Source organism: Macadamia integrifolia, chromosome 3, assembly GCF_013358625.1.
Source record: "Macadamia integrifolia cultivar HAES 741 chromosome 3, SCU_Mint_v3, whole genome shotgun sequence".
Lineage (NCBI taxonomy): Eukaryota > Viridiplantae > Streptophyta > Magnoliopsida > Proteales > Proteaceae > Macadamia > Macadamia integrifolia.
In genome coordinates, this window is record NC_056559.1 from 25,673,958 (window position 1) to 25,691,102 (window position 17,145).

The 17,145-nt window shown below is 38.8% G+C and overlaps 1 pseudogene; it reads right to left on the reverse strand.

The window, feature by feature from the left end:
- Window positions 1–2,345: 2,345 nt before the first annotated feature.
- On the reverse strand, window positions 2,346–5,657 carry LOC122074274 (annotated as a pseudogene).
- Between the last annotated feature and the right edge of the window lie 11,488 nt (window positions 5,658–17,145).

Consider the following 17,145-nt stretch of genomic DNA (forward strand, 5'->3'; position numbering starts at 1 on the left):
GAATAGATGCAAGTTTGGAGGTGCAATTTCACAAGCCTTTATCTGCCACGTGGCTTGCCATTCGACAAATCTGGACTGTCGAATAGAAAGTGTACAATGAATTGGTCAGGTGTCAAATGTGGGACTCATGTTCAATCATATAGTGCGTTATGTATTACATAATATTCTTTTTATTATTAACAGCTTAGAGTTGTCAAAAGTTTTTTCTATATTTTTCGTTTGCGTAATTTTGCTACTTGGTAGTGTTAGATTAGGCTTAAATTTTGTCACATTAGGAGAGAATGAGACGGCTAAAATTTGTCACATGAGTAGGAGAGAATGAAACATGCTTATTACCCAAAAGAAAAAGAAGGTCCCTTATCTGATCTACCTTATGGCAACCTGTGGCAAATTTTCCTTTACCAACTTAAGAAAGGCTTATTTGTTAGCCAGATATGAAAATTTGCTCTACTGGTATTTCTCTTATCATACAATTTACTCTTAAAGTGAAAAATAAGCAAATTCCAGATTCGTCCTCTATGAGGGGACTGAGATAGCTTTGCATGTCACATTCAAAGTGAAAGTACAGATACATCTGTATCAGTCCAGGATTGGATGAAAAAAAAAAAAAAAGAACATGTATGAGTTGATACTACCAATTATCTGATTATCATTGTTGCGATACTGGCTGATATGATACCTATACCTTGATCCATGAGTGAAGGTAAAGGAAACAAACTTTTTTTGATAATTAACATTCGGTAAATGCTATGTTTCCAATAATAATTATTATATTAATTCTTTAAAGAAAGAGAAATAATGATTAAAAAATCAGTTTGAGGGAGTATAGGTTACCTTGCTTGTTCAAAGAGCCCTCTTCCATTTAGTCTCTATAAGGCTAATCTATTCTTTTTTGTAGGAAGAGCGGTTTTAGTCCAATCTGCACTTTCCTCCATTCCATCCTACCTCATCTCCTGCTTTCCTTTCTCTAAAGTCATTTGCAGGAAGTTAGATTCAACTTACCTTCATTTCTAGAATGTGATACTGATAGAAATAGAAAATTGCATCTCATTGGTTGGTACAAGATTTACCTTCCCAAATGTGAAGGACTGAAGATTCGTGATTCTGAAACCCAAAATAGAGCTTTGCTTTTAAAACTTCGGTGGCGGCTACTTAACAGTGAATATTCTTTATGGGCCCAAATTTGAAAGCTAAATACTTCCACTACTGGTCATTATTTGATCACAATACTTTGAATAAAAGAGGATCAATAACTTCGAACAATATTGCAAGTATTCTTACTATCCTTCAAAAAATTATGTTCCTAAAAATTGGGCATGGACATAATACAAACTTTTGGATTGACCTGTGGATTAAATCCATTCCCATTTTTTCACTTGCAAGTTTACCTGTCTTGAACAACCCACCCGTCTTTGCAAAAGGTCAGAGACTTTAATATGGGGAACTCTTGAAATGCTAGTCTTTTATACTCTTTACTCCCTCTCTCCAACAAATAAGATTCTTAAAATCCCTATTTCCGTTGAACATGATAAATGGTGGTGTCACCTCTCAAAGAAGGAGTCGCTCTCAACTAAAGTTGCTGTCAAGTTTCTCAAATGTAATATCTTTACTAACTCTAATGGATTCTCAAATAGTTATACTTGCTTATCTTCATGCTCACAGTGGTGGTGAATTTTTTGAAAACTAAAAATACATCCAATATTAAGCTCTTTTTTTTCTTTTTGGAGATTAGTATAAGGAGAGATTCCTACAAAAGATATTCTGAGAAACTAGGTGGATATCGATCCATATTATGGCCTATCTCATAATCATCATGAGACTACATATCATTTATTTCTCTCCTGCGAGTTCACCAAGAGAATCTGAGCAGCAGGTCCACTGTGTGTATTTTTTAATTCACATACCTTATCTACTAATAATTTGCATTTTTTTCTTCAGCAGCTTTATTATTAGGTATTACTACATTTGGAAACATAGACATCAAGTTCTTTTTTATCATGAAAAACCTAATCCTCACTCCATTCTACAAGAAGTGGCATGTTGGATTTTAAGTGGCAAGTAGGATTTTTGTTGGTATTCCTACCCAACCTACCACACAACAGGTGATATCATTACCCTGTGGAATACCAGAGTTTCCTTATTTTACTGACAAAAGTACTACGAGGATCACTGATCCTGATCCCAGTACCAGAGATTCCTTATTTTACTCACAAAATACTTATTTGTACTAGGATCAAAAGTCTCACCTAGAATCCAATCATTCTTGTGGAAGCTTAAATGCTATTGAATTTTCCATCCAAGGAGAGTATTTTCCAACCACCCACACACAAACCAAAAAAAAAGTGTTAGTTTAACTATTGCCATTGCTGGAATTTCAAAAAAGTTGGCCCAAGCATCAACCGAAAGAAGCAAAACTTCACTTATTATTCCATCAGATCCTATAACACCATGGATCAAATGTTTAACAATGCTTCAGAGTTCAGACTACTCAATGATTGGGTGAAAAAATTACCTAATAATACAATTGTGGCCTAGAAGTTCTCAAAAAGCTGGCCATTCTCAATTCCTATGAGAACATAGGAAATCTGGTTTGCAAAACAAGCTTGCTTAGTAACTCAGGTGTCTTAGTTAGGTGGGTGGAAAGAACTTGTTGAGATTAAAAGGCAAAGTGTAGAATTCCTCATTTCTGTTATCACCTCTAAATGTTCTGAACTTCACCCACCAAGGCATCCCCTGATCCTTCTTCGACTTCTCCACTTCCAATGTGTTGTCAAGGAACACAGCAACAATTAACCCCACGGTTGGTGGTGATGAGAATATGGTATTCAAGAATGCATTAAACTGCCAATATGTAAACATTGTCGTAATGTTACAAATGAATTCAAAACCATATGAAATGAGAAATACAAAGGTACCCCTTGAGGAAGAAGTACATGTAGGACTTCAGGGGATGTGACCTATCACTGGAGGAGAAAATACTTACAAAAACATAGCCATCCAATCCAACACACATTAGGTTTTCCCAATAGGCAGGTCCCAAATCAAGATCTCTTCATGATGTGTGTGGGTGTGGACAGGAATGGGAAAATGTATAACAAGGAGAATGTGTCACAAAATGAATTGAGCAATTCTCAGAATCTTATAATATTAATGGGGGAAAAATCCATTCTGATGCTTCTTTATGGAAGAACCCTTGATGACACATGCCCATTGAATTGGAAGCCTCTTTTTTCTCCAAGTTCTGATTGGATTCTCAGGTCTAATCCCCCAGTTGATGTATCACATGTACTAGTATGGTGTTTACAGACCATACTGGTACCTTCAATATCCCTAAAAAATACCATAATGAGGCTTGTAGAGATTCACTAACCCATCCTGCGTGCGTGTGAACAGGACCATGATGTGAAGAAACCCAGAAGTTAAAATACTGTGGGACAGATATCCCGAGGAAAAGTGAAAGTCCAGTGATTAAGAGATTCCTCATAGAGTTCATGTTTGTGAACTGTAGGAATGACAATCCAACTGAACCTGCAAACAAACAAGCAATGAACGATAGAGAAACAACAGAAAAAGGAAAAAAAACCAAATTTTAGAAGCTAATTGCATACCGACGAGGCCAAATAGAACACAGTAAAGTGCAGCAAAAATGGGAAAGGGTATAGATGCAAAGAGGGCTCCAAATTTTCCTGCAAGGATATATCAAAATGAAATGTAGGTGCAAAATTGTCACATCTTTACCTGAAGTGTTTACCACCAGGGTAGGAAAGATATGAACTTTATTCTTCCAGGAACGAATTTGTTCACGTTAAATGTAGGTAAGAGCAAACCTAAGGTTGCAAAGAACATCATGAATCCAGCTGCAACCTGAACAACTCTTCGGGCTCCCAACACGAGTTAGTCCGAGGAGCCCCACATTCTCCCTGATATATATGGTCAATATGTGTCAACTGCAATTTCAGACATGACAAAAAGAATGCACAATAACTCCTCGCAGATACAGATCATCTAGAGTGTGTGGTCATACACTGATACAGTAGAAGCTGTCCCTGTTCCAAAAAGGCCATCAAGCATTACACCGATACCCTGCATTATATTGTCCCAAATACATTAGCTCTTTTGGATTCAGGCTTGTCCCAACGTCTAAAACACTTCATATAACAAAATTAAACCATGAAAGCATCGATATCAATCAATATTTTCCAGGGCCTGCTAATCCGATTCCTTTTTCTTAGCCATCCAAAAGATGATAGTTCAAGTTGTCAAGATAATCCAAGTGGGCCAATTGTTTTCCCTAAGAGAATTTATCATGTGGACTGCACAAAGACGGTAGTTTGACATACATATCGGTAATACAAGGTGTGTATTCTTATGCTAGAAAATCCTACATCTAAAATAAATGTACCTAAAATAACCTTAAGATATAGTTCTAGCAGAAATAGGGGATTCCTTTAATCCACCTCAAAAAGATGGCATATGGCTTCGTTGAGTCGAGTTGATCTGGTTCTATATATTAGAAGTACTTTCAGAACAAAGCTATAAGGTGAATTCACTGTTTACTACTGCAAACATATTATAAGAAGCAAGCTTAGGAACAAGCTTAATTAATAGAAAGAGTTTATGTAGAAGTATCTAACCTGCCAACCGATGCCTCGGCTCAACACATAGGCAGGAGGTGGAGTGGCAATTGCCAGCCGAGATGCTGCTTTGTATGCTCCAGTTGACTGCACTAGTGGAAACAAGAAGTAAGACTGTGGGGTATCACCAAATAAAGGTAGACTTGAGTGATATAATATTGACATTCACATCCCACATCTTGGTTGGACAACCTAACGAAATTTTTTTGAGTCAATAATGATCATCTGCTAGACTCTTACTCCCTCCAGCAAACAAAGACTTGTTTGTAATTTTTACATTCCCAAAAATGGTTGTCCCTTGTAAAAACTAATATGAACCTTCTTTAGAATTCCCATTGTGCCCCTCAATTAATCATGATCAGTTCTAAAATATTTGGAATGGTGCCAAGGAAAAGAAATTTTATAGCACTAATGCACAAAGAATTATAGGCCAAATAAATAACCTCTATCATTGATACGAGAACTGCAGACATCGTAGCAAACGTATGGCCTGCAGAAAAAGTTGGTGGGCCCCACTGCAGAGGATATGGGACCATGAACCTGAAAATATCGATCAAATAGAACTCCAGAAGATATAGCAATCTAAAGCAAAATCACGCAGAAGCAGCAAAGTAACTCCTGCTACGTACCATGGTGCAGAGGATATAAGATGAGCTCTATCAGTACGACAATTTTAGTTGAGTTTTCATAGGCCGGTTTCTGTAGGCCCCACCAGCAGTCAAGAAATGGGAATAGGCCCAAATGATCATGGTGCAAATCAGTATGGGAAACCTTTCAAATATGGGAATACCCTTCACTGGCCTAACATGCTTCAGATACTGCAATTCAAAAGATACATACCTTTTCAAAAGAACAAGAGAGAGAACCAAAAAAAGGAAAATCAGTTAAAGCATCTATACAAATACTATATGAAACCACTCACTAGTGACGAGCCAATTTCAACACAATTACCCACCTAAGAGAAGTGCAATAGTCAGTATTAGTCCTCCATAAAGTCACTGCATAAGTTAGCAAGGGGGACATCAGTATCCAGTGGCTAGACTCTGATCATTATAAAATGATATAAAAGTGCACAGTGGCCCGTGCAGGAGGGCTGAACACCTGAACCCGTCCATTCATTGTGTACAGCATAGACAACATCTATTCTTAACAAAAATCTGTTGCAATCGTCCAAGTGGGAGGAAAAATATGTCAAACCACTCACAAAGAAAGCAAGAGATCAAAGATTATGGTTTGTAATAGTCAATTGACCAATCTTGGCCTAAGGAGCTTTTCCCAGTAAATATTGATAAATGAAGGCTCCGGCTCCTTTGTGTACACAATCTGTGCACTGTTACACCATTCATAATCCATCATTCTGACAAACCCACACTGTAGATCCATCTAAATGTAGTACATACCACAGGAAATCCTCGCTGAAATAAACCCAAACCAACCAATCCAACCACAGGTGCCATTCCAAGGGGACTGAAAAACCTGGGAAGAACACAGAACTAGGAATACTATCCATTCAGAGCAGCTACTAATGTAATTAAAAGAAATAAGGGGCTGCTATAATGTACCATGAGAAAAGCCCCCATACTTGGCTGTAACCTAGGATTATTTGTATGCTTGATGCTACAATAAGTGCTCCTTGGATTGCTCGCATAGTATATATATATCTCTACAAGTAGAGACATGAAGATAAATCTATCTTTTACACAACACTACGATAAGGAAATAAATTGCACAAGAGGCAGACCTTGCTTATTCTTTTCAAAATTAACTAACGCCAGTGATTGTGACTGGAATCACAGAAATCATCTCAATTTACCCACACAAGAGGGGAGGAGAAGACACACAAAGGGGAAAGGGGAAAGGGGAAAGGGGAAAGGGGACAGTGGAGGGGGGAGGGGGAGGGGGGAGGGGGAGGGGTGGGGGAGGGGGGAGGGTGGGGGTGGGGAAGGTTAGAGAACTTACTACATGGGGTTCAGAAATTTCCTGCAGTGATGAGTCACCAATGATGTACAGGATTGGTATAATATACGCAGAAGAACCACCCACCACTGCCGGCAACCTTGTTCCAAAAAGAGCTTGCAGAACCGTATTGATACCAGATACAAATAACAGAGTATGTATAACCCGAATCTTGTCTACCTGTTTTGTTTGAGCAAGAAAATGGGCCAAAATCAAACCAACTGAAAATGCAAAAGAAAGAATAAAATCTTTTTCTAGCAGTCTATAAAAATCTGATCTCCCCGAACTGCATATTGAGAGGGATCATACCCAACAATGCCTGATGTTTTCTACCCAAACATTTCTTATGGAAAAAGTTCACTAGGTTGGATAATGCAAACCATCCAGTTAACAATGCTTATTGTAAGAGCTAGAATAAAGACATCAACAATAAAGTAACAACTCAATAGAAAAAACAGTTACAAACAGTGAACCAGGTTCATTTCTGACATAGGAATATCATGTTGGGATCAGGAAAATGGTCCAAATCCTGCATATTTCCGAATGCAAAATGAAGTAGGTCAGGAAAATTGCTAGTTCGAAATGAAAAGCTTACATTATTTCCTCCCATCAACGGTACAAGGTATGGAGGGATCATCACAGTAGCGCCCAGTATTAAGATGTAGTTTTGAAATGCCAATAAGACAGTTTCCACCGCAAAAGAAATCTCTAAATCGTTAAAATGGTGAAAAGATAGAAGTACTCACATTTCAGTTTACAGCAAAAGCAAATGTTGATCAGCCAAATAACAAAGTGATATACCATCACTGCATTGGAGATCAAGTGGAATGTCATGGTTTTGCTTAGCATTTGAATGCATGACTCAACATCTATATTGGAGCCTTCACTGGAGCATTGGTCTAAAATCATAAAAAAAGTATGAATTAGTTCATTACTTGAAATCTTAAAGTGACCACATTCCTATTTCGCATTCATTGTTACACCCATGCCCAGAAACCCGAGCTAATTTCAACTTTTGGACCTAGGTGATGCAACCAGGTGACAATCACTAGTAACTTATGGATTTGTCTGGCTCATTGTATAGAAGGACTACAAATTATTGAAGGAGTTAAGGTATGTACTTTACCATTGAAGAGAATTTCTCCGGACCTTATTGGTGAAATGTACCAAGAGGTAGGGCCCACACACTAAAAACACCTTGAGAAGGCCCCACTCAACTTAATGACCCATTTCTTCACAAGGGTGACCAGTTTAGCCTTCACCGGTTGATGGTCACCGGCTGATGGAGCATCCACCGGTGAGAATACTGGCCTAAATCGGTTTATTTTGCCATGGGACCCGGGTCTTCACACCCGTGCACATCAAACCATCTTCAATAGTTGGGACAACCTATTGGGGAATAGATTAATGTATTCGGACACCCTAAGGTGGGCCCGTTAGTGCCGAATAGTGGAATAACTTGGTATTGGGTAAAAACCCATTAATTCTCCAAACAGTCCTTAGTGGGACTTAAGTGGCTATAAATAGGACTCTTACCATTCATTTCTTCTCCTACCAAAATAGAAACAAGGAAAGGGAGAAAGAAGAAGGAGGAGGAGAAGGAAGGCAAGGGAAGAGGAAGAAGAGGGAAGCAAAGGGAGCACCTACCATTGAAGGTAAGTTCCTCTCTCTACCATTTAGATAATTCTCTCTCTCTCATACCCCATCTTGACCTAGGCTAGGTTGGGGAAAAATCCTAATCAAAATCCCTCTACCCACATACCCAATCTACAAATTGAATGTGGGATTTTGGTGTGAGGGACCTAATCAAGCAAGTTAATCATTCACCATTGAGTGTGAAGGCATCGTACATGAAAAACCCCAAATTTGGCAACCCAAAACCTTAGGATTTGGGAATTTGCTAAGTCCTCTACAACTAGTTATCCCAAACCCAAAATTAGGTTGAAAAAATGAAATTAAACACATGAATAATAGATTTGAGTGATCACACAAGCAATTGATGGTCACTACATGAACCCCCAACCGATATTCCTCAATTTAGGTTAATTTAGACTTGAAAATTGGGGATTTGAGTTATCTTATGACTCTATGTAAATTAACCCACCAATTACACTAAACTCAAGCTAGGTGATGTGTGTGTGTGTACCCTACATGCAAACCCACCATAAAATCACAAAACCTAAGTTGTAAATCATACAAAAGAGGGAGAAATAGAGTTAGAAATGGCACTACACTCGAAACCACATACACACACGATCAGACAAAGGGGCCACAAGGCCTATGGGGCTGATCTGGGTAAGAAAACCCCAGTTTCAACTTCACCGGCTGATGGTCACCGGCTAGCCGGTGAAGGCAGGGACCATCCACCGGTGAAAATATTACAGGATTTGCATCCCTTTCGGATTTGTCCACCGGTGAACTCACCGGCAGATGATCATCCACCGGTGAACCATTTTAAAACTAATTTTTAATCCTTTAATTAGGGCACGAGTCCTAGTGTCCCACTCCCCTATGGATAACCAAATAACCTAAAAACATTGTGTCCTAGGAGTGGAACCGAGAAGTGACGGGAGCACGCAACACGAAACTATCAACTATCTACCGCCATCTAGAATTCGAGGTGAGGGGATTTTGTATGTTTTTATGGAATGCTTGCATCATATCACATATGTGGGTGAATCATGTCATTTTGCATATTATTATCCCATTCCTTATGGGAAGTGTTGAAGTGGCATGAGAATGGGGATTATGGTTGTGCATGTGACTGGGATGTAGGGTGGCCAACGGTTGGTGCCGAAGGCACTGCATGCTTAGGGTGAGTGTGTATGCGTGTGTGTGTGACTGGGGTGCAGGGTGGCCAATGGTTGGTGCCGGCAGCACTATATGCTCAGAGTGAGTGTGAGTGTGTATGTGTGTGACTGGGGTGCAGGGTGGCCAATGGTTGGTGCCGGTGGCACTGCATGCCCAGGGTGTGTGTGTGTGAGTATGATTGAAATGTGTTGTGCAATATTCTAGGATAACCACCCTGGTGCTACAACCCTTGCCAATAGGGGTTTACGTATTGACTAATACTCTCGTCTGATAGTCTGTAGTTGGGGACGATTTTCGGTGACTGAGGTGTTTAGATGCCTGTGTCGTGACAGACCCTTATGCGATGTTTGATTCGGTGATGAGTTTACCCTACATGCGATGTAGTGGTATTATGGGAGGGTTATTAATAGGGGTTTACAGGGTAACGATGTGGTTCTGGAACTAGCACACTCTTGACCAACAACTAGCTTGTATCCCTGGGGACTGATAACATACATTCATGACTGGGGATAACATCTATGTTGCAGTAGTACTTATACCCCATTGGACTTAGAAATTGTTGCTTAGAATTGTTTGCTAAAACCGGATCATGTCATTTCGTTTGTCTAACTGCATTAATATTGTTGTGGGTGAGCATTTATACTTGTTTCTATTTTATTGATTATTGTAGATGCATGGGTGTGTGTGTACCCCTCACTGGGCTTTGTGGAAGCTCACCCCATTGTTGCAACCTTTTTAGACGGTGGAACCAATGCAGAGGCAGGCTTGGGACTTTGGCGGCAACGGTAAGGCTTGTGTCCGTGAGACACCGTGCTGATGGACATCACTTCCTTATTATCAGTTATTTATCCTTATGTATTATTTATAATCTCGTAATACCTAAGATCGGAATTCAAATAAATTTTGGTATATGGTAATTATCATTTAGTGAATCACCAATAGTAGAGTAAAGTTTACAAATCTTATACGTGTACTCTGATTTTAGTTGTGATTTTGGGGCATTTACGGATTGGGGTACTGTATTTGTGATCCTGGAGGGTTAGGCTGACTGGATATGGGTATCCAGTGCCGCATACCTTGGCCTAGATGAGGCGGGGTGTGACATTCATATTTCCATGATGACTCCAGATGTCTTCATCATGGATGATCAACTTCGTTTTCAAATGCCATGTAAAACCAAGATGAAATGATTCCATTCCACATGCCTCTGAATTGCAGCCTAAAGATATCAATCTACAATGAGAAACACATAATCCCATGCAAGTGATCATACATATCTTTATCTTTTTTCAAAAGAATTTAATTTAACATGAAGATATTTTTTTAGTAATACACTAAGGAAATATAGTAGGTTATGTACATGTGGAGAAGAAGTGAGGTAAGACATTTTATTTTCCTTTTTTTCCTCCTCTTCTGATGGTGGGGAGGGGTAGGGTTTGGCAAGTGGGATGTTTCTACATCTTGTAGAAGAAAGACACTTAAATTGTAAACCCCCTATTTTCCTAGGTCTTTGAAGATATTTAACCTTGTAAACATCTTATATACTGTTTGCTCTGAGAGACTTGGGTTCCACATCCCCAAAATAATGAAAAAGGAGGGCCAAACAAGTTATATCAGTGATTAAAACATCTTTTGAAGCTATTAGAAAGGATAACCCAGTGGCACACAATCACCCTGATTCTAATGATTAAAAAACAACACGAAAGAGTTGAATCTTGAATATCCTTCTATTCCTCACTGCCCCAGTTCCCTCTAAGTTCAGCTTCTAAAGACAATTGGAGTATCAGCCAGTCCAAACAAAATCAATCCAAATAAACAAAAAGAAAAGATTCATATTTTCATGTGCATACCTAGTGAAGCAAGTTGCTTTTCTCTTTAATGATTACATGCTATAAAGCAAGCACTGCTTACTCTGAATTGCTAACGAAAACAAGCAAGAACTTGCCAATCCATGAAATAATCTGATGTAAACAGGTATCGCAGATGACAAAGCTTAGCAAGAACAAGGAAGTAAGGGAAGTTTAATCTTCCAATATGCCATTTGCAAAGAAAGGTTTCAAGCATGGCTAATGTTAATGTATTGTTCACATCATAGTAGTGACATCCCATGTAAGTATCCCTGTAATTTTTTTGAATGTAACTACATTCTTCAGGATCTATGTATTTTTTGAATGCATTTCCCATTGATATTTCGAAAGAAGCATACTTCCACCCTCTGAATATCGAAGCTTAAGAAAAAGGACACACTCAAACTAGAAGCCTTTGTTCCAGCATAAATCCCTTGCATTATCTCTAATTTGGTAGGTGATCAAGCCATTACTACTAGAACTAGAAAGTTGTAATACACTGAAAAATATATTCGTGGAAACTATTATAACATTTGATCCGTATAGAGTATACCAATCCCCAACAACTGAAAAGTGGGTCAAAAACCCATTGACCTCAATATTGGTGTACTATCCATGAGCAGAGAGGCATTAGCACTAGCAAGGCAACCACCCAACAACCAAATAGCAGACTACATAAGAGAAAGAAAAAAAAACACAATCTGCAAGAGGGGAACAATTCCATCCCCAAAATGGTTATGGACAGGGAGGCTCACATGGAGGCTTACATGGAGAATTTTGAATTTTTAGCAGAATGGAAAACATGGTGAGTGGCATCATCCTTTTTCTTTATGAGCAAGGATGTGTGTACATAACCATAATGAAAATTACTAACTTCTTCCCCACCCTCCCCAAAGAAAAGGAAAAAAAGTCAAAATGCATTTCCCGCTCACAACAATTTTAGAGGAGAAAAATTCCATCCCCAAAATGTTTTAACTCAATGCTTTGATTACAACATTACAACCCACAATATTTAAACTCAATGCTTTAATTTCAACATTACGTTCTACATACACACGACTCCCACGTGCGAAAGGGGGCTACAGGCTAATCTAGCCTCCCCTGCACGTGTGGCAGTAAGTACTGCAGACACAAGCATATGATAAAAACCCACTCTGATACCATGTAAAGTTTTCATCCAAAAGTTCAAGCTGGTAGGTAGTGATATTCCCAAGTGTATAAGGGGGGTTGTAGGCTAATCTAGCCTCCCCTTGTAAAGTTTTCATCCAAAAAGTTAAAGCTGGTAGGTAGTGAGACTTCCAGGTGTATAAGGGTGGCTGTAGGCTAATCTAGTCTCCCCTACTTGTGTGGCAATATGTACTACGGACACATGGATATGGTGAAAACCCACTCTGATACCATGCAAAGTTTTCATCCAAAAAGTTCGCAAGAGGACCAAAATTTATACAAGCACATAGACTTAATAGAAGAAAAGTATCAATTTTTTACGAAGAAACCACTTCATCACTTATGTTCACCGGAAACATTACCAAGAATGAAATTATAGGCTCTTGCTTCAATGCTACTTCTCAGAAATGGAGATACAATTCGACTACTTCAAATCCCAAAAGATAGTTCTTGCTTCTAGAATATTATAAACAAAAACCCAACAACATGACCATTTAAAAGCAGAAGTGAATACATGAAGACAAGAGAAAACTTACACCATGGAGGGTTGGAGTCTATATAGTATTTGAGGTCTTGGAGTTGCTCCATGGGAGGATGGCTTATGTCTGTCATTAGAGAAGTTAGAGAGCTTCTGGGGAATCAGAGAAGAAGAAGCACAACATGAACTGAGCAGAAAAAAATAGTTAAAAAGTACTGCAAGGAAAGAAGAGAAAAGGAAGCCAAAATATGCCTCACTTTGAGAGAAGTCCCTTGGTCATGCCCCCTTACAGCAGCAACAAATCTTTTTGAAATGGACATGATATTGATATCGCCTCAACTGCCCCTGCTTGTTAATAGAATTACTTTACTGCCATCATACCCTTCCTCAAATCCTGGTATTCCCCACCCTAGTGTTCCGCATTTACCACACTTGACAACTCACACCTGACAACTCACACCATTTGGCTCCCAGAAAATTGGGTAAGTGTTTCTATAGGAGAGAGTGTGGTTCACTCGAAAGTCAATGGAAACGCATGAGAAAGCATCCGTAGAAATATTATTTTCCCTTTAATGGGGGTGGATTAGTCATTTTGCTTTCTTGGCCACACATTCCCACAAGAAACATATTTTTCAAAAAATTACATGCTTTATTGTGTCAACCAGTCCAGCCTCATAGGTCATGACTTAGATACGTTTTTACTCGGTTGGTCAATTACTAGTCCATGATTGGGCTCAAGTTATTGTCTTTTAAACAGGTTAATTGAGTAATTGAGCTATAAATGGTCTTTAAACGGACCGTAAATGAGATATAATTGGGCTAAATTGGCTAAATTGAGTTAATTAGGCTATAAATCGTCAATTATCAGTCAATCCTAGTATTCAGTCAGACAATTAGTAAGCCACTACCTTGCACTAAAACGCCCAATTATTAATCAATCATTGCTCAAGTTTGATACCTTTAACCAAATTGGACTAATATTGGGCTTCAACCACAGTTTAGGTTGGATCTACCGGTGCATGCCAACTTTTGACACCCCTATATCAAAACCTATAGATACCCATATGCATAATTTGTACCACAAAAACCTTGAAATTAAGTGCACGTGTAAAATCAAAGCCTATTTCATTCATTAATATCTTCTATCAAAAAAAAAAAAAAAAAAGATCAGAATAATATTATATTAACAATTAACAAATAAATAAAAGAAAAAAAAAATAGTAGTAGTACATGCTGCTATCTCTCTCTTTTTCTTTTTTCTTGACCATATGAATATCTTATACAAATTGTGAGGCACTTTCTCTTATATATTTATTAACTTGGTATGGAAGATGCCAATAGAATTAATACACATTAGTCAATGTGTAAATCTTTTTTTCATTATTAAATAAAGGGAAAGGATTCTTTGAACAAACAACATAAGGGAATGCACATCATGAAACAATATTGTACATAAAAAGATAGCAAGATAATTTTATATAAGGGAAGAAAGATAGACATCGAGATACTACCCTATCCTACCCTTGACAGTTCAAAGAATTTTTCTATAAATATATAGAAGCCAAATTTATTGACAATAAATAGTATTCCAATCCTTACCCCCAAAAAAAATCTTATTTCAACCATAGGTAATCCTTTTCCTGCAACAATGCATATCACTCTCTACCCTCTTCATCTATTAGGAACATTTCTTAGGAAAATAATATAATAAAAGAAAATTTAAACTCAAATTCAATCAAATATTTCCAAAAGACTTTAGAATCTTTTTTCCCACAAAATTTTGTACCCATCTAATTTACAATGTGGTAAATAATTGGACCATTTTACTGGGACTCGTTGGATATTGAGGCTGCATTTGGTAACGTTTTTATTCCAGAAACGACGTTTCGTGTCAAAAACAAAAATTTCAGTTTCTATGTCAAAATGCCCCTTTTTTTTTTAACCGAAACACACCATAAATGCACCAAATGTTTTATTCCATTTTTTCGCTTTCATAAAATGAAAAAACTCCAGAAACATTTTTCTAAAACATTGCCATTCCAACCCTCTTTGAAGAAAGATTACTTAGAGGAAATTCAAGATTTCTTCAGACGGAAAGAAGAAGAAGCAAAGTAGTTTGTCAGGTATGGGAAGATCGAAATTCTGAAGGTGGCTCAGATCTTCATCCAATATCTACCAATGGGAGGAATCCATTAACAGCGATCCCTAGATGCTTATTTACTTTGCATGATAGCTCGTTAAGTTCTCTGCACTCCCAGGCATGGTGTACCATGTGTTCTGATTGAGGTAGTAAAATAGTTGAATAAAGGAGGTGACATCGTCCCTACGGTTCTTGTAGAACCGTTCAAGGGATTTGATGACATGAGCTATGGCCATAGATTCGGACTAGATCATTATCAGGGAAGTCCTACTATTTTTCAGATTTGGCTCCTTGAGAAACTGAAGCTCACCACACCATTAAGGGGAAGCCCACTCGGAGTTTTTTGTTACTGGGATATGAGAGAAGTTCCAGAATTCAACTTCATCACCGATTGGGAAAAGTACTTGTAGGAAAGGACTAAGCAGGATATCACATGGAGGTGCCTAGGGAAGCCACAAGAAGATTTTCTGATAAAGACCCCTGGCCACAACTATGTCAAATTTATGGGATTGACTCACATGTCCTTTTATTTGTCTATGTACATCAGCCGAAATTATGGGCTTGAGGAGACGGACCCAGAAGAGTTAGTGAACTTTCACCCACCTCAAGAATTGTCTCCCCACCTTGTTATTCACCTATCCTGTTTGTGGTAGGAAAGTGATCCCTCTTTTCATGTAATTCACTTCGTAATAGAATAAGGAAGTATTTGGATTTTTGTGTTATCCCGATTATTCTAATTATGACTTGAGTTATGAAATTGATTGTGCCTAAGCATTGCTAGCAAACAAAAAAAAAAAAAAAAAAAAAGAGAGATTTTCTGTGTGAAAAGTAAGTTTTCATAAGATGCTGAAATAAAATAATAAACAAATAAGGGGAGGGAAAATGGAAAAAGAAAGAAAATATCCATGTGTTTGTGTTTGCAGGAAATACAGGAACAAATCCTTATGGGTTAGAAGCCATCATCTGAGCCGTACTCTGAACCATCCTCATGAAGCACCGGGGAGTCCACAGATTCTACTCTAACCTGCTCCAGCCTCTGGCTCAGGTCCTCAATCAATGCACCCTGCCCAGCAATCTCCCGATCCTTGGCAACTATCACCTCGCACAGGCCATAGTGCATCCTCCTAATCTTAGCATAGACCTCCGAGGACACCTAAGAAAGAGTATATCAGCCAAAGGAAGTCAAGATTTAATTGGAAAATGATTAAATACATAATCATAAGGAATAGGCAGCCTAAGGGAAGCGTCTACATCTGTGTTCAGCTCCAGAAGATGAGGGAGATTGGGGTTGGCCGCGTTGGGATAGGTCTAGGCAGGGAAGCCACAAAAGGGGATGTTAGCAACTCTGAGAGACCCGCCGACACTGGTATTGGCCCCTGCTTGTGAAAGATTGATAGCATTGGCATGCGACCGAATAGCAGAAGGATCTACACATCTTACTCTTCCTAAACAAAACATCAGTCAAAACCAAGACAAGGAAGAATCTGCAAGAAATACTCAAGAAAGGGCAACATACCACTAGACCATCGGGACCGAGAGGGGTGCACACTGTCTCCTCCTCTAGGAAGGCTCCGCAGTCCCTATCTGGATCAAGAAAGAAGTCCTCCCATACTCTGTTAGCCAAGTGCCTCATCTCGTCCTCTGGGATGATCTATGGACAGTGCATGGTAGGTGGAGGAAGACAGGGAGAATGACGTGGATCGATGTTTGATCACTGGGGTACTACTCTCTCTCCTAAGTACTAGGCATGGCCCCATAGGCTCTGGAAAAGGACTCGGTTCTCAAACAGTTGATGAACCTAGACAACTCTCTCGAAATCCAGAAACACAAGGTCATGGAATGGTCTCCAAGTAACCTACAAAACCAAGGAAGGGTAAGTACACCATCAAGTAAATAGAATTTTAGTGTCAGACATGGCATACCTCAGTGAGATCGTTCAAAAGAGAACGAGCAGTGGTCCCTAGAGAATGACGTCGGGCCCAGGCTACCTGGTTATCTCCCCATTTTGTGGCCAGGGGGAAGAAGAATGTCTCAGGATCTCTCAGTTTAGGGGCTATGGTTCTCAGATGCTCAAAACACTAGGGTTGTTTCAAGAAATCAAAGTAAGAAAGT